This window comes from Moschus berezovskii, chromosome 19 (genome assembly GCF_049115385.1).
Source record: "Moschus berezovskii isolate FMDL1 chromosome 19, NW_MosBer_1.0, whole genome shotgun sequence".
Taxonomy (NCBI): domain Eukaryota; kingdom Metazoa; phylum Chordata; class Mammalia; order Artiodactyla; family Moschidae; genus Moschus; species Moschus berezovskii.
Window position 1 is genome coordinate 60746239 of NC_142478.1, and position 18297 is coordinate 60764535.

Sequence of the window (18297 nt, forward strand, 5' to 3'; positions counted from 1 at the left end):
ATTTGGAACTAGTCTGTTGTTCCATGTCCAGTTCTAACACTTGATTCTTGACCTGCATACAGATTTCTCAGGAGGCAGGTAAGGTGGTCTGATATTCCCATCTTTTTAAGAATTTTCCACAGTTTGTTGTAATCCACATAGTCAAAGGCTTTAGCGTAGTCAATAAAGCAGAAGTAGATGTTTTTCTGAAACTCTGATGGGAAGAGTGAACAGCAATATTTTAGGAATCAGTGAACTAAAATGGAGTGGAATGGGTGAATTTAACTCAGATGACCATTGTATCTATTACTGTGAGCAAGTATCCCTTAGAAGAAATGGAGTAGCCCTCATAGTCAACAAAAGAGTCCAAAATGCAGTATTTGGATGCAATCTCAAAAACAACAGAATGATCTCTGTTCGTTTCCAAGGCAAACCATTCAATATCACAGTAATCCAAGTCTATGCCCCAACCAGTAATGCTGAAGAAGCGGAAGTTGAACAGTTCTTTGAAGACCTACAAGACCTTCTAGAACTAACACCCAAAAAAAGATGTCCTTTTCATTATAAGGGACTGGAATGCAAAAGTAGGAAGTCAAGAGATACCTAGAGTAACAGACAAATTTGCCCTTGGAGTATAGAATGAAGCAGGGCAAAGGCTAACAGAGTTTTGCTAAGAGAATGCACTGGGTCATAGCAAACAGTGTCTTGCAACAACACAAGAGAAGACTCTACACATGGACATCACCAGATGGTCAATACTGAAATCAGATTGATTATATTCTTTGCAGCCAAAGATGGAGAAGCTCTATAAAGTCAGCAAAAAGAAGACCGGAAGCTGACTGTGGCTCAGATCATGAACTCCTTATTGCCAAATTCAGACTTAAATTGAAGAAAGTAGGGAAAACCACTAGAGCAGTCAAGTATGACCTAAATCAAGTCCCTTACGATTATACAGTGAGTGAAGTTGCTCAGTCGTGTCCGACTCTTTGCGACCCCGTGGACTGTAGCCTATCAGGCTCCTCTGTCCATGGGATTTTCCAGGCAAGAGTACTGGAGTGGGTTGCCATTTCCTTCTCCAGGAGATCTTCCCAACCCAGGAATCAAACCCAGGTGTCCTGCACGGTAGGCAGATGCTTTACCGTCTGAGCCACCAATGAAGTCCGATTATACAGTAGAAATGGCAAATAGATTCAAGGGATTAGATCTGATAGACAGAGTGCCTGAAGAACTATGAACAGAGATTTGTGACATTGTACAGGAGGCAGTGATCAAGACCATCCCCAAGAAAAAGAAATGCAAAAAGGCAAAATGGTTGTCTGAGGAGGTCTTACCAATAGCTGAGAAAAGAAGAGAAGCTAAAGGCAAAGGAAAAAAGATATACCCATTTGAATGCAGAGTTCCAAAGAATAGCAAGGAGAGATAAGAAAGCCTTCGTCAGTGATCAATGCAAAGAAATAGAGGAAGACAATAGAATGGGAAAGACTAGAGATCTCTTCAAGAAAATTAGAGATACCAAGGGAACATTTCATGCAAAAATGGGCACAATAAAGAACAGAAATGGTATGGACCTAACAACAGAAGCAGAAGTTATTAAGAAGAGGTGGCAAGAAAACACAGAAGAACTATGCATAAAAGATCTTCATGATCCAGATAACCATGATGGTGTGATCACTCACCTAGAGCCAGACATCCTGGAATGTGAAGTCAAGTGGGCCTTAGTTGTTCACTATGAACAAAGCTAGTGGAGGTGATGGGATTCCAGTTGAGCTATTTCAAATCCTAAAAGATGATGCTGTGGAAGTGCTGCGCTCAATATGCCAGCAAATTTGGAAAACTCAGCAGTGGCCACAGGTCTGGAAAAGGTCAGTTTTCATTCCAATCCCAAAGAAAAGCAATACCAAAGACTGTTCAAACTACCTCACAATTGCACTAATCTCACACGCTAGCAAAGTAATGCTCAAAATCCTCCAAGCCAGGCTTCAACAGTACATGAACTGTGAACTTCCAGATGTTCAAGCTGGATTTAGAAAAGGCAGAGGAACCAGAGATCAAATTGCCAACATTTGTTGGATCATTGAAAAAGCAGCAGAGTTCCAAAAAAAATCTACTCCTGTGCAACCATCACCACTCTCTAATTCCAGAACACTTCTATCACCCCCAAAAGAAACCCCACACCCATATGCTGTCACTCCCTGTTACTCCTCCCTCAAACCCTTGACAATCATTAATCCATTTTCTGTCTCTGTGGATTTACCTAGTCTGGACATTTCATGTAAATTAAATCATACAATATGTAGCCATTTGTGTCTGGCTTCTTTTACTTAGCATAAGATTTTCAGGACTCATCCATGTTGTAGCAGGAATAAGTACTTCATACTTTTCATGACCAAGTAATATTCCATTATTTGACTAGACTATGTTTTGTTTATCTGCACATCACTTGATGGACATTTGGGTTGTCTTTACATTCTGGATATTATCAATAATGCTGTTACGAATGCCCAAGCTTGAGAACTACTGAGAAAAAGAATTCATCAGAATTCAGAAATCTGGGTCTTGCTTTGCCAGTTCAGAATATAGAGACTCCTAGAGTCAGATTCATGTTAACCAGACTTTTGAGACTGATGTATAAAGCTGAAATGTATGTTTGTTAATGTACAATGAGAACTCACTGTCACCAGTACTGCATTTTCAAGGGCCATGTGATCTGCCCATTTCCTCTCTGCAGTCTACCCTTCCTGAAGGCCAGACTTTCACTGGGAGACTTCCTGGTGATTCTGGAATACAGAGTAGGAGGGTTTGCTACATGAAATGTTGGAGACCCCGAGCTGGGTTAACCTGCTTTTCCTGGGCAGGGTAACAAGGAGTACAGGCACACTGCCCAGGGATGGATCCTGGCCCCATCACTGGGAAACTGTGTGACCTAGAGCAAGCTACTCAACCTCTCTGAATGTTACTTTCCTTCTCTGTGATTTTGAGATCATAATAATAAGATCTTATAGGACTGTTGTGCAGATTAAATGAGGTAACAGCTGTAAAGTGTTTAGTACCAGTGCCTAGTGTATGGCCCGTGAATCATGGATATGAACACCTTCACAGTGATTAATCATCTCATGTTTGGGAGCGGGTTGCTATAGGGATTGGAGATAACAGAAGTCTGCTTTAAGGTCTGTCCATGTGACCTTGTGTAAGGACAGCATTGTTCTGTTTATAAGTGACACAACTCAAACTGCTTCACATGTTTAAAAGTGAGGATGTAATAGAGAAACTCCAGGGGCTCAAATGATCTGTCGGCCCTTGGTTTCTTTGCATCCCTCCACTCTGTTTTCTGAGTGGTTTGACTTCCTTCTCAGGCAGGCCCTTCCCACAGGTATGCTCAGGTGGCCCTGGGCACTCAGGTGTACAACCCACCAACTTAGCTACTCCAGGGAACAGAGGTTTCCTTTAAAAAAAAATCCCAGAGTGTTTTGTGGATTCTGGCCCCTCTTGGGTCACATGCCTGCCCCTGAACCAATCACAGTGGTCAAGGAGTTGGAATGCTTTGGACTCTCGGTGCCTGGGTAAATGCTCTGCCCCAGGACTGGGAGGTCCAGCCTACCCTGAACTTCTAGGACTGAGATGCTGGAAGGGTTGTTTCCCAATGGAAGACCAGGCTGCTGTTACTGGAAGAAGGAATAGGCTCTGATGCCAGAGTCCCCCATCCCCTGGATGGGCTGGGAGAGTTGAGCCAACATATGCCTCCTGGACTCTCTTTGCTTCTCTTTATGGTTGATGACAGAGAATGAGGTGGCTGGATGGCATCACCGACTCTGTGGACATGAGTTTGAGTGAACTCCGGGAGTTGGTGATGGACAGGGAGGCCTGGCGTGCTGTGGTTCATGGGGTCGTGGAGAGTCGGACACGACTGAGCGACTGAACTGAACTGAACTGAAGGGCTTCCCAGGTGGCTCAGTGGGTAAAGAATTCACCTGCAATGCAGGAGACTCAGGTTCGATCCCTGGGTTGGGAAGATCCTCTGGAGGAAAGCATGGCAACCCACTCCAGTATTCTTGCATGGGGAATTGCGTGGACAGAGGAGCCTGGTGGGCTACAGTCCATAGGGTTGCAAAGAGCTGGACATGACTGAGCGACTGAGCACACACATAAGCATGGTCAACTCAGGTCCTCTTTCAGTCTGCCTTAACATTTAATCTGATTGCAGTGGGCTCTGGATCTAGATCCCTTCCTAATCATTCTTTGGACAGGGATTCGCAACTATAAAACTGTGGCCATTTAGGGCTGGATAATCACTCGTGCGGGGGGCTGACCTGTGCTTTCGAGGATGTTTAACAGCATTCCCGGTTTCCGCCAACTAGGTGCCAGTCGCACCGTCCCTCAGTTGTGACCCTCCCAAATGTTTCCAGATACTTGAGAACCACTGCTTCATGTTAATGTTGTTCCACTGCCCTCTGATCCGTTAGGTGTTGTGCTAGATTCACTCTTGGAAGATCAGCTTCCTTACCTCCAAGTTCTTGGGGTGGGGGTTCTCTGTCCACCCCAGTACTGACAACACTTTGCTGATAAACTGTGACCCTGTTGGAGCACAGGTCTCCTGTCTCCATGGCCTCACCTTCAGGGCTGCCGCATCAGGACCAGGATCTGATGTCACTTCAGCCCCATTTAGAGATGCTCTGGCATGTGGGCGCCCCATCTTGACCTTGGAATATGCTCCATCACAAGGCTGTCTCCACCGCGTCTGCAGACTGCAGACAGTGTGACACCTCTTTGGACATTACTTTGAGCGTCACAGAACTGAAGGGGGAGCAGATCTGTCGCCTAAAGTTCAGACCCAACGATGCCTGGCGTCTTGGGTTTCTTAAAGTCAGACTGGGGTCTCTCCTGGCAAGCTTGCCTGGTCTGTCCCCACTGAGCCCACTAAGGCAGTAAATTCCATGAAATGACTCCATGGGGGGAACTTCTCAGCAGCCCTTTATTCTATGGACAATTAACTTCGGCCGAACACTGACTACTGGGTGACTGCATAATTAAAAAAAAAAAAAGTGCCACTCTTCCATGGGGGAAGAATTTCATCTCAGGCAACTCTGAACAGCTCTGATTTAAGATCCATAAGTCCAGTTCAAGGTAATAAATATATAAGTAATTGATGATGTAGTGTGCAAGCAACTTAAGACCCATCCATCACACCCGGGCAAGCGAGGGCTGTGGACAGGCTCAGCGAACAGGATGATAGGAGGGGAATAAATGGCCAGAGGGACCTAGACAGTTCTGCTTTCCCCATAACTCACCACTGCCTCTCTAGACTCATGGCCTCGTTCCCAAAAGAGCTTCCTCCACCCCCTAGTTTTGTCTTCTTGGGCCAGAGAGAAGGGCCACTAAGGGAAAAGCAGACAAGAACCTGGGTTGCTCAAGGGGGACGCCAGCCTTGTTGCACACCTACTTTGTACCAGGCACTTGCTTCATATTCCACTGCCTAATTCCTAAGGAAAGCCCCCAGGATGGGTTCTATCAGTCCCCTGTTACAGAGGAAGAGGTCCAAAGAGCAGAGAACAGAAGCATCACAAAGGCAGAGTCAGGGATTGGGACTCAGGTCTGTGCCTGTAATTAATGACATCTTGTCCCACTGCCTCTCAGGTAAAAGAGTGGGCAAGGGCCCCTGGGTTGCCTGGATGGTGGACCATGCCATCCATGAACATGTTCGTTGCCCATTTCTGGGTCCAGGTGTCAAGCCCAACTTGCAGATCCCAGACTGATCTGCACGTTCCCCCTGCCCCGTGCCTGTCACTGATACTGCCTTTTCTGTGGGTCTGTTTCAACATAAGGCCATTTATTAATACAACTGAAATTGATGGAGCACAGATCTGACTGTTTTCCTCCCTTCACAGGGACATTTGCAGTGATGGCATCGTGGGGCCTCTGTCTGTCAACTCTTGTTTTGTCCTCGTTTAAGCCTGAACCGGGCACAGTAAGCCAGCCTCTTCCAATTAGCATTTTCGGTCAAGGAGAACGGCCCTGTATCTGTGTGGTCTGAGATGGCTCTGCATGGCTGGTGGGACCCCGAGCTTCTTCAGGTTTCCAGGCTGACTCTCCTCTTGCTCGGGGCTCCTCTCCTAGGGAGGGTGCATAAGAATACCCCCTCACTGACACTCTGCTGGTAGGCCAATGATTCTCAAGCTTGTCTGTGAATTAGTAGGGTGTGAAGACCTTTTGAAATGTTCAAAGCCAGGCCATACCTACCCCAGCATAATTAAATTGAGGATCAGCAAACTTTTAATTAAAGAACCAGATAGTAAATATTTTAGGCTCTGAGGGCCATCAGGTATCCATCAGGGCTACTCAGCTCTGCCCGTAGAGTGCAAAAGCAGCTGTAGACAGTGGATATGTTGATGTGCCAATAAAACTTTATTTACACAACAGGTTACAGGCCAGATTTGACCCTTGCACTTTAGTTTGCTGACCCCTGAATTAAATCACAGTGCAGGGGAGGGGTCCAGGCATTGGACAGTTCCAAGGTGTTGACAGTTGGAGAACCACTGACTTGGGCAATGCCTGGGTCATGTTAGCTATTACAATTCCTAAGTTGTAGCTCAGAGAAGTCAAGTACCTTGCCCAGTTTGGGGGCAGAACCAGGACAATAACCCTGGTCTTTCTAACCCTGAACCCCATTCTTTTGAACATTTTGCTTTTCTATTTTAAGCTCTTGGAGCCTCAGTTTCTTTACCTGTAAAATGGGATTGATACTAGACCTCCCTGACACAGTAGCTAAGAGGCCTAAGTGTGAACACTGATATACCTTGCAAGCAGAGAGTCTATGGTGAGAGTCAGGAGGAGCTGATAATGTTCCAATGGCTCCGGAAACCATGGGGCCCTGGACAGGCACATGGGAACAGGTTTGAGTGAGGAAGTGGTGGGCTCCATTTTTGAGCAGATGGGCTTCCTTTTGTCAGCCACCCTAGCTAAAGTCCCAACCCCCACCCAGAGCCTGAGAGCTGGGGCTAGAGCCATGGGTGGGTGGCCAGGGCAAAGTAGAGCGCCTGGCTTCCTGGGACCCCTCCCTGGTCCAGGCACTGCAGGGTCCTGGAGAAGTGAAGCCTCCATTTGGAGGGATAGGCTGCTGGGATATTTTTGCTGGAGTTAACAAGAAAAACCCTTCACCTCTCTTTTAAGCCAAACTCTGAACACATACAGATGAGTAATTGGCAGCTCCTACTGTCCAGGATCTCACTGTCAAGTGGGTAGTCAGGAGATCAGATGTGTTAGCAGAGGCTCTCATGCAACAAAGCAAGCGACCTGGAGAAGTCAGCACAGGATGCTACAGGAGGGGCATGGCAGGGGTGTTTGACCCTGTGCATTCAGGGAGGGCTTCCTGGAGGAACCATGCCTGTGTTGGATCTTGGAGAGAGTTGGCATGAGTTGGACTAAGTAGGAAGGGAATAGAACATACTTTTCTAGGCAGAAAGACCCGTATCTTTGACGGTAGGAGGTGCAGAACCGCAGATGCTGGTACAAAACAGCAGTGCTGCCAGTGGCAGTTTTCAGGCCAGGACTGGCTCTCAGTGCTGTACTGCTTTCTCAGAGGCACTGGGCATTCCTTCCTCTTTGGTCTGGGATCAGTGTAGCCTTCCCCCTCACCTGACTTGTCTTGGTCACTTGAGTAGACATGATGCCATAACAGAAGTCCTGTGATATACCAGGTCTGCTCTCAGGATTGTATTTAAGGGATCCACCACCTTCCCCCTCCAGAAGCACCACACGTATGTCCTTGCATGCATGCATGCTAAGTTGCTTCAGTCGTGTCTGACTCTTGGCAACCCTGTGGACTGTAGCCTGCCAGGCTCCTCTGTCCATAGGGTTCTCCAGGCAAGAACACTGGAATGGGTTGCCATGCCCTCTTCCAGGGCTTCTTCCCAACCCAGGGATCGAACCTGCATCTCTTATGTCTCTTGCATCTGCAGGTGACTTCTTTGCCACTTGCGCCACCTGGGAAGCCCACATATTTCCTTACTGATAATTAATTTCTTGAGTGCTTCGCAAATAAACCACCGTGGACCCACTATCCTGATGAGATTCTTCTGGATTTCTAGATAATGTTTTATTCTCTCTTATTTGCATTTTTAAAATCACATTATATAAAGTGATTTTGACATTTCAAGGAGATGATCCCTCTCCTCTTTCTAGACCATGGGGGTAAAATTATATCAAGGGGAAATCCAAGGGGAAGGTTTGGAGTAAGGAAACAGGGAGAGGGAAGGAAGATGGGTTTTCTAATAGGTCTCATTTTCAGAATTGAGGGAAAATGGATAATTGGTACCACTCCCCCAACTCCAGTGTGTGTGGGGGTGTCTTATGGAATTAGAGGCCCATTGCTTCATTTTCTTGTCGTATCCACCCCCTCATCAGCCCCCCCCCCACACACACACTGCCTACACACATCCTCAGCCTACTGTTAATGTCTTAGAATCTCCATCTATCATCCCCACAAGGAAGATAATTACTTGTGTGGCACCCGGGTGTCCCATTGTTTGGTTACGCGGTTAAAAATCCCTGATATACTTTAATAAATTCAACAGTGAGCACATTATAAAATGTAATTAAATGCCTCAGCCATCTTCACTTTCTTTACCAGCAATGAAATTTAATTGAGGCCGCGTGAGGGGACTGAGATAAATCACGGGTGATGACTCCACGTTTCACGTGTCTACTGGGAGAGGGCGTGATGTTACCTGCTGTCTACGCATGTAATTTATGGGCAGTTCAGGGGATCCCAGCTCAGCAGTTACCTGCCGGGACTCAGACGCGAGGTGGTGATGGTCTTTAAAAAGGGGAACGTGATTCTGAATGGGGAGTGTTAAATACATACAATCTAGTTTTCCCACTAGATCCTGAAGGTAATTCCAGTTTGGTTTCACCATTTAAATTTTTTTTTTACCCAGGCCGTGGGCCAGGAGGGACAGGTGATAGAGGAGCGCTTTGATTCTAACTCATTGTGATATCATCCCCTTACCTCCTCTGCACTTCCCTGCCTCTCGCCCAATGTATCAGCCCTCTCTGCATTCGCATTGCTCAGTGCCCTCACTGCTCACCTGCCCTACCAGGGTAGGCTTTCGCCTGGAGACACCCCCAGGAGATCACTTCATTGCTTCCCCTCGGCCGTGACCGGCACCACCACCTCTCCCACGGTAACTTACACGTCCTCAGAGTCTTCTCTCTGCTTTGATGAAGTGACAACTGGATAATCGTATTAATTAACCCAGACAGAAGCAGTGAGAGGAGAGGGTTAATTTTTTCCCCTCTGTCTCCATGAGCTGACATAGATTTCAGCAGTGGCATGTAATCAGAGACATTGCCTCATCACAGATTATTCTACCAGGAGACAGTGAGAGCTAGAAAGAAAACAGGCGTGGGGCGAGACTGGGATAGGTTAGAATCTCGGCTGGACCGCTTATTGGTCCTACTCTGCCTGGCTCTTCTCTTCTGTAAAATAGGCATGGAACCAACACACCCCATGCTGTGCTAGGATTAGGTAAGCAGAGGGGTGACACCCTGTGGGTCATGAACACTTCAGCTTGGAGAATGCACACTGTTTGTTCAAGAATTCCCACCATGTGATTGGCTGAAGTGGGTCTACAATTCGAGCCTTCTGGCTTCAAAGGAAAAAAAAAAACCTTTCACAATGTATATGTACGTCAAACAATCACATTATATACTTTAAGTGTCTTACAATTTTGTCAATTATACCTCAATAAAAGTAGAAAAGTACTTTCCCACTAATCAGCCAAGGAAATGAGTTACACAGCTCTTAGTCAGGGTTTGACATACTTTTTCAGTACAGGGCCAGGTAATAATTAGCTTTTGACTTTGTGGACCACACTGCCCCCGTCTCAATTACTCAAACTCTGCTGCTATAATGCAGAACCAGTCACAATGTGTAAATGAGTGGACGTGGCTATGTGCCAATCAAACTTTATTTATAAACGCAGGAGATGGGCCAGTCTTGGCCTGAGGGTCATAGTTTGCTAAGCTCTGTTCTAAATCCTGGTCCCTGGAGAGCTTCGTCAGGTTCTAACTGGGGTGTTAATTCTAGAGGCAGGGTGGTGATGGCAATGACAAGAACAAGAGTGACAATAATGTGGCAGGCACTCAGCTGAGCTCTGTTCCAATTGTATTACCTGCTTCGTCCTCCTACGAGGGAGATACTGTGACTCCCCCCTTTTTTTATTTTGCCGGAGACAAGGAGAGATACTTTTCACAGACGTGAAAATGCCCACGGTCTCATAGCTGGGAAGTGGCAGCGCTGATGGGTGAACACAGGTCTGCTCACTTCAGAGTCCCACACTCTCCTGGGCAGCTTGATAACCTGGAGGCCCTTCCCATTCAGAAATGAAGTCTGCTGCCCCGTCTCCAGAAGAGGTCTACACTCAGTGCCTTGTAGGTGGTTTGAACCCCATATATATGCAGGTCAGTTTACCCTATACCTCCATTCCCACGGCTGTCCTATTTCTAGGCTGGTGGCTTCACCACTGCCCTTTGTTTTGCCCCAACGCCACGCGGACCCCTAAGAATCTCCTCTGAAGGGTCTCTTCCTTTAAGAGTGAGCAGCACAACCTTTGCTCACGCCAAGCATCTCTATCACTGTCCGTCCCTTCTGCCTTATTGCTTCCCTGCAAGACCCAGGACCCAGGTTCACTTTCATCTACATACTCACCAGTGCTAAGTGGTTCCCCAGTCACCTCCATAGCAATCACGAGCCCCCAGATGATGAAATTCACATCTTGAGAAGTGGCTTGTAGTTGTCACAGGGAGAAAATTATGTCCATCTACGCCAAGAAACTCAATTTGGCCCTGAAGCACCATGGAGCTGTAACCTTTAGAGATAGCACAGAATGAAAAGACTCTTAGATCTGATGTTTTGAATTGGATATTAAAGCAAATAGAGTTGTTCCCCACTATGTGAATAATACTGTGAACAGCTTTAGTCAAGGATTGTTTGGCACCTTGGATGAATCAGTGGGATTTTAGCTGATGGCTTGAATGCTCTAAGTTTTATTAGTTTCAGGAGCCTAAAGAATTTGCTACTCGATTTGAGTGCAGCACCATTGTTAAGTTTTCAGTCTGTCCTGTCCCTGGGCTGGAAGCTGAAGGGCAGCTGGACCTTCCATTTCATTTGTGGCATTTCTGAGGATGAGGCCTGGCGTTGGGCTGTCCTGGCTGAAACCCCGGCTCTCCCGCCTAAAAGGGAGTTAGGAGATCAGATGAAATAATACATGTAAGCGTTTAATCTGAGTCCAGCCATATAGTAGATACTCAGTAAATGTTAGCTGTTATTATTAATAGTATTATGTGCTCAGAAGTCTTTATCTCCATGGAAACATTTAAGGTTAGCATAGCTCCTCTTCTGGCCAACAGAGTTTAGGGACTAGACTGCAGTAGATGGTTTCTTGTGGTCCTGTCCAACTCAAGGATGCACAATTTGAACAATAATTTTCACACTTGTCTCAGGAGACAAGCATAGGAAGGCAGGATGGTGTGGGGGTGAAAAGCAAGGCTTTGGTTTTTATAGGAAACTGAAGTCAACTCTCAATGCACCAAACACTAGCAGTAAGACGTTGAACAATTAATTATCTTCATTTTCCTTATCTCTGAACTAGGGATACAACCTCGTGGAGATGTCAGGATTCAGTGAAGAAACAGCTCCAAGAGGTGAATGCTTATTTGGGATACATACAAGAAATAAGACTGCGCCTTGCTCCTCTGCCAGCCAGTGGACTGATTACTCAGGGATATGGGTTTATTTTTTAAATCTGTATTTGTTTGTTTTACTTTTGGCTGTGTTGTGCCCGCATAGGGATCTTAGTTCCCTGACCAGGGATAGAACCCAAGTCCCCTGCAGTGGAAGCTCATAGTCTTTAACCACTGGACCACCAGGGAAGTCCCTGGGGTATGGGTTGTTGTTGTTTTTTCTTTTTCTTCAACTGGGGGCTGCAGGTGAGCTCATGACATGACAGCTCAAATGGGAAAAGCCTGGCCTGGGAGATGAATGGCCTTGTAAGGGTCAGGGCTCATATTTTGGACCCCAGGGCGGGTGGGGAGTTAGAGGTTGGGGTAAGGGTGGGACGCTCCTGTTTTTGTCAAAGCCTGGCAGGCTGTTCTTCACTTGGCCGCCAGAGGGAGCGCTTATATGTATAAGACCCCCCCCCGACCCCCCCCCCCCCCCAGCATCCCGCTCTGTTCTAAGATACTTGTTCAGTAGCTCAGTCATGTCCGACTCTGTGAGACCCCATGGACTGCAGCACGCCAGGCCTCTCTGTCCCTCGCCATCTCCTGAAGTTTGCTCAAGTTCATGTCCATTCCATCGGTGATGCCACCCAGCCATCTCATCCTCTGACACCCTCTTCTCCTTCTGCCCTCAGTCTTTCCTAGCATCAGGGACTTTTCCGATGAATGCTAGACGGTTCCCATTGCTTTAACACAAGCCCCAAAGTCCTGTTTTATTTCATTCATCGCATGTATCACATTATGTCTCCCCCTTGCTGCTGCTGCTAAGTCACTTCAGTCATGTCCGACTCTGTGCGACCCCATAGACGGCAGCCCACCAGGCTCCCCCGTCCCTGGGATTCTCCAGGCAAGAACACTGGAGTGGGTTGCCATTTCCTTCTCCAATGCGTGAAAGTGAAAAGTGAAAGTGAAGTCGCATAGTCGTGTCCGACCCTTAGTGACCCCATGGACTGCGGCCTACCAGTCTCCTCCGTCCATGGGATTTTCCAGGCAAGAGTACTGGAGTGGGGTGCCACTGCCTTCTCCCCTGTTCACCATTCAGTTCAGTTCGGTTCAGTTCAGTCGCTCAGTCGTGTCCGACTCTTTGCGACCCCATGAATCACAGCACGCCAGGCCTCCCTGTCCATCACCAACTCCCGGAGTTCACTCAAACTCATGTCCACAGAGTCGGTGATGCCATCCAGCCATCTCATTCTCCGTCGTCCCCTTCTCCTCCCGCCCCCAACCTTTCCCAGCATCAGAGTCTTTTCCAGTGAGTACCCACTCCCAATTCCGTTCCTGGCACTTTCAGTGCTCTATCAGTTTCCTGTGGCTGCTGTAACACATTAGCAAAGCTCAGTGGCTTAACAAAAACATATATGTATCATTGCACAGTTCTGGAGGTCAGGAGCCTAGGACCAGTCTCGGTGCTAAAGGGAAGGAGTTGGCAGGGCTGTTCCTTCTGGAGACTCTAAGAGAGAAGCTGCTCTCCTGCCTTTTCTGGCTCCCAGAGGCCACTGCATCACTTGGCACTTGGCCCCTATCCATCCTCAGAGCCAGCAGAGCTCCACGTCCCCACATCTCCTTCTCTGACTCTGACCATCCTGCCTCCCTCTTTCACCTGATTACATCAGGCTCACCTGGCTAATCCAGCGTAATCTCCCATCTCAAGATCCTTAACTTAATCACACTGACAAAGTCTCTTTTTACCTGTTAGGTCACAGGATGTGGACATCTCTGGGGGTAGTTCAGTTCAGTTGCTCAGTCGTGTCCAACTTTTTGTGACCCCATGAACCACAGCACGCCAGGCCTCCCTGTCCATCACCAACTCCCAGAGTTCACCCAAACCCATGTCCATTGAGTCGGTGATGCCATCCAGCCATCTCATCCTCTGTTGTCCCCCTCTCCTCCTTCCCTCAATCTTTCCCAGCATCAGGGTCTTTTCCAATGAGTCAGCTCTTTGCATCAGGTGGCCAAAGGATTAGAGTTTCAGCTTCAGCATCAGTCCTTCCAATGAACACCCAGGACTGATCTCCTTTAGGATGAACTGGTTGGACCTCCTTGCAGTCCAAGGGACTCTCAAGAGTCTTCTCCAACACCACAGTTCAAAAGCATCAATTCTTCGGTGCTCAGCTTTCTTTATAGTCCAACTCTCACATCCATACCTGAGCACTGGAAAAACCATAGCCGTGACTAGACGGCCCTTTGTTGACAAAGTAATGTCTCTGCTTTTTAATATGCTGTCCAGGTTGGTCATAACTTGGAAGGTGGGCAAATTCAACAAAATATTTACTGAGTAACTGCATGGATGATAGTCGAAATACACAACACACAATGGCATCACTTTCCAAGCCTCTGTGGCCCTTTTGAACCGGCTGGTTCTCATCTTGCCCTTACTCTTCTCAGAAGTAGGAGGCATGGACAGTTACAGGGTGGGTTGAACTCCGTGTATCTGGAGGGTGATCTGGAATGGAAGCATCCAGTTTGTTCCTGTCTGTGGTTCAAATCCCAGTTCAGTGACTTCTATAGACAGTTGCTTACTGCTTCTAAGCCTCAGTATTCCCCTCTGTGAAGTAGGGATGAAATTGGCTGTCATTTATTGAGCCCCAGCTAGGTAACCTGAATTAAAAAAACAACAACCCGGTCTTAGCCTTTCCATGCTGAGTGACCTTGGACAAGTGACATCACTTCTTGATTTCCTCGTCAGTGAAGTGGCACTGACGGTAACAGCTGATACGTCACGTACTCATGCCTGCAGTGCGTGGATGAACTGAGGTCACGTATGTGAAGGGCTTGTTCGGCAGTAGTGCTTGGTGCATGGTAACACTCAACACAAAGCATACTTATTGTTTTTCTTATTTCTCATTTTAAAAAATTCTTATCATTATTCTTATTTCTCTTCCTCTTCTTTTTCCTCCCTTTCTCTTGCTTTATCATCAGCCATTTAAAAAATTTTTTTAAATCACTCCAACGGTTAATCTTTTTTTTAAAAAAAATGTATTTATTTATTTATTTGGCCTCACTGTGCGGCATGTGGGATCTTAGTTCCCCGACAGGAATCAAACCCACTGCCCTTGCAGTGGAAGCGTGGAGTCTTAACCCTTGGACCTCCAGAGAAGTCTCTCATCACCCATCTTCACGTGTTGTCTCTATGGTAAATGTTTTCAAGCATGCTCTCCATGCCTGACTCCTCCATTAGCCTGAGTTCAAATTCACCAGATCAGAGCCCGAGTTTTTAATTTTAAAGCTCTACCTACTGTGATGATTTTATTAATATTGGTTCCTTCTATCATGGGTCCTGTTTGTTGTCTGGCTACCAAGGTGTCAAAGACCAAGCCTCCTGGTTTCTCCCCTTCTCTACAGGGGCGCTTCCGAGAGGCATCAACAGTGGGGCCTAAGGAGGGAAGAGGAGCCCTCCTTCCCCCCAACCCTCTCCTTTCCATGCCCCACGAATGAAAACGTCTGGGAAGAAGTGTCTGTTTTCCTGTTATCCTGCCCCTGGAACGGAAGGCACCAGGGATGGTCACAATTCTGCCTCCGTGTCTGCCTGACTTGTTATCAGAAAATGAGAGTAGAAAAGAAGCTTTTGTTCAGCTATGGAGACATCTTAATAGGCACTTTGATTGTTAAACAGAAGTTTCTGTATCAGTTTAATTGCTCTAAATGCTGTTTGCCTTCTCTGTTATGATAAGTTCTGAATTTTCATAGATTTTCCTTTTAAACAGTTTTCCTTTGCTTTAAGGCTTGCATTGGCAAGTTTAATGAAATCCAAATGAAGAAAGTAAAGAGATCTCAGAGTTCAGATCTGCACACCCACGGATGAAGCCGTGTGGAGGTTATTATTGCTTGAGACTAATGATGTCGCAGCCACTGAATGTAATTGACGGAATTCACCCCTTCAACCAGATATTGAGAAATGAAACCAAACTACTAAACTTAATTACATCTACTTTTCTGAGAAGGTGCTGTAATTGAGAATAACAGAATAACTAGGATACGAATCCAACGGTGGGATGTGCTTATAATAAAAGAGGATTTGTTCTTTGCTGAGTTGAGCTTCACAAGTACCATCTCAAGATGTTGGGGGGAGGGACAGGGGTGGGGAGACGGCCAGAGAAGTGAAAAACGTCTTGATGAGGGTTTCTTAACCTTGGCACCATTGCCATTTGGGTCTGCTTAGTTCTTTGATGCAGGGGTCTGTCTTGTGTGTTATATGATGTTGAGCAGCATCCCTGGTCTCTACTTAGTTAGATGCCAATACCCCACCACCACCACCACCACCACCACCTCCTCCACCCCGGTTATTTGGCAATATCTCCAAACAATGCCAAATGTTCCCATGGGGCAAAACCTCCCTGACTGGGGCTTTTGGAAGGCTCATAAACACTTGCAGAGCTACTCCCTGAGGATCTACCAGGGCCCGGCTGTGTGACCTTTAGCAAGTCACTGCAGCTTTCTGAGCTCCTGTCTCTTCCTTTGGGCTGTGGGACTAATGAGAACACTGACCGCACAGAGGCATAGCTTCTGGGTACAAGCTGCACAGAATAGTGCCAACCACATATGGAGCACTCAGTATATTCACTCTTTCTGGATACTAATCTCAGAGTCAGCAAACATGTATTGCATGCTTACTTTGTCCAAGACGCTGTGCTATGAGACAGTGATGCACAGATGAAGATGTGGTCCTTGTCCTTGTAGGAGTGGCAGAAACATGCGGACTGGTTGGCACCGCCTTGTTCTCCACCCGTGGCAGACGTGGAGAGGGAATGGCAACCCACTCCCGTATTCTTGCCTGGGGAATCCCATGGACAGAGGAGCCTGGTGGCTATACAGTCCACGGGTTCGCAAAGAGTCTGACACAGCTTAGTGACTAAACAATGACAAAATGGCAGACATTGCTAATCAATCCCATGCTCTTTCCTCTTGAGCCTCAGAATCCTTCTGAATACACCTTTCTAGACAGCCGCTACTAATATCCCATGAGATGAAGCCCCTTTGGTGCTGCTACTGATAATTCTGTGGATTCCCCATGAGGAGGCTGTGTACTGGCTTCCACTCCAGCACGGTCATTCCGCCCCCACCCATTCCTGGCCTGGAGAAAGTCAGCAGGTAGCATCCTTCCTCTGAAGTCTGACTTCAGCCTCCTGCTGTCTTTCCTTTAAATTATTTTTCTTTCTTGTTTTTTGTTTGTTTGTTTCTCCCACAAGTCGAAACAAGTTATAAAATGGGCTTGGACTTGATGACATTTAGTTTTTAGTTAACCTGGAAGAGATTCCACTGGCTATGATTCTGACTGATACATCATGCTGTCTCTCTTCTGGGTTTTCTCTGCCCTTTGGGACTTACGAAATCGTTTGCTCTCCCAGAAATGGTCCCAGCTTTACAAGGGCAGAATTGGGGTTTCTGGAAACAGCTTTCAGATGGCTGTTGACAGTGTCATTAGACAGAAGGGAGGCGTGAATGGGTTGGGGTTAAACGCTCCCTGATGGGTTCAGACATGCCCAGCTCCCCGATGAGCACGCCACTCCATAACAATTGCTGTGAAAAATGAGGCGTGCATTTGCAGCTCTGAGGACAGGGAATCAGCTCCATCCATCTGGCCTGAGAAATGAGAGCTGGCGTGTGGGTCAGCCACTTCCTTCTTCTGTCCCCTAACTGGTGGGGGCTTCACAAAAAGCACTAGTTCATTTCTGCTGTTGTTTCACACTTCCCTGGGGCCTGTGAGGTCTGTGAGGAGGGTGATGCAGGCAACCAGGCAGTGGAGTGAAGGTGGGGGCTGGTGCTCAGAGGCTGTGGAAGGAGTCCTGGAACTCAGTGGTGGAGTGGTGGTGTGAGTCACTGTGATGTAGTCTAAGGCATGAAAGAAAAGACCTGATGAAAACAGGCACCCAGTCTAAAGTCCATGTGATTTATTGCTTCTTCCTCATTCCCATTTATCCATCAGATTATCCATCCATCTGTCCTTCCATCCAGTCACCTACCAGTCCATCCTTCCATCCTTCCATCCACTCACCTACCAGTTCATTCATCCACTTACCCATCTGTCTACATTGCAGCTCATCTGTCCATCTTCCCACCTATCCAACTATTCATCCAGCCAGCTATCCAAACATCCATCCATTCATCCATCTATCACTTATTCTAGCGTGAGTTTAAGGTGGTGCATGGTTAGACATATTCTAAATACTTATACAGAAAGCGATATTGGTTTTCTACAGAGTTTACTTTGAGAATAAATGTGTTTAAACAAACAAATTATTCAACTTAATTAAGCTGTACAAGGGCATACAAAAACTAGGACAGTGGTAGTTGTATTACCAGCATTTGGAATCTGCTGAATCAGAGCCTTGCGAGCACAGGCACGTGTCCTAGGTCCTGGACTTACAGCTGGTGTGCCATCTACAAGGTGTTCGACCTCAAGCACGTGACTTCCTCTCTCCAGGCCTCAGCTTCCTCTTCTGTAAGGTTGGGATGCTAACAGTCCCTAACTTTGTTTTGAGGGTGTAACGAACTCAGGCGTGTGAGTCACATGCCACATGCCTCGCTCACAATAAGTGCTTGCTGATG

At 46.9% G+C, this 18297-nt stretch overlaps 1 protein-coding gene across 1 annotated transcript in view; it reads left to right on the forward strand.

Moving 5' to 3' along the window:
• Nucleotides 1–18297, forward strand: part of KSR2 (kinase suppressor of ras 2) — a 427400-nt gene that overhangs the window by 304009 nt on the left and 105094 nt on the right. The gene's annotated exons all lie outside the window — the stretch shown is intronic.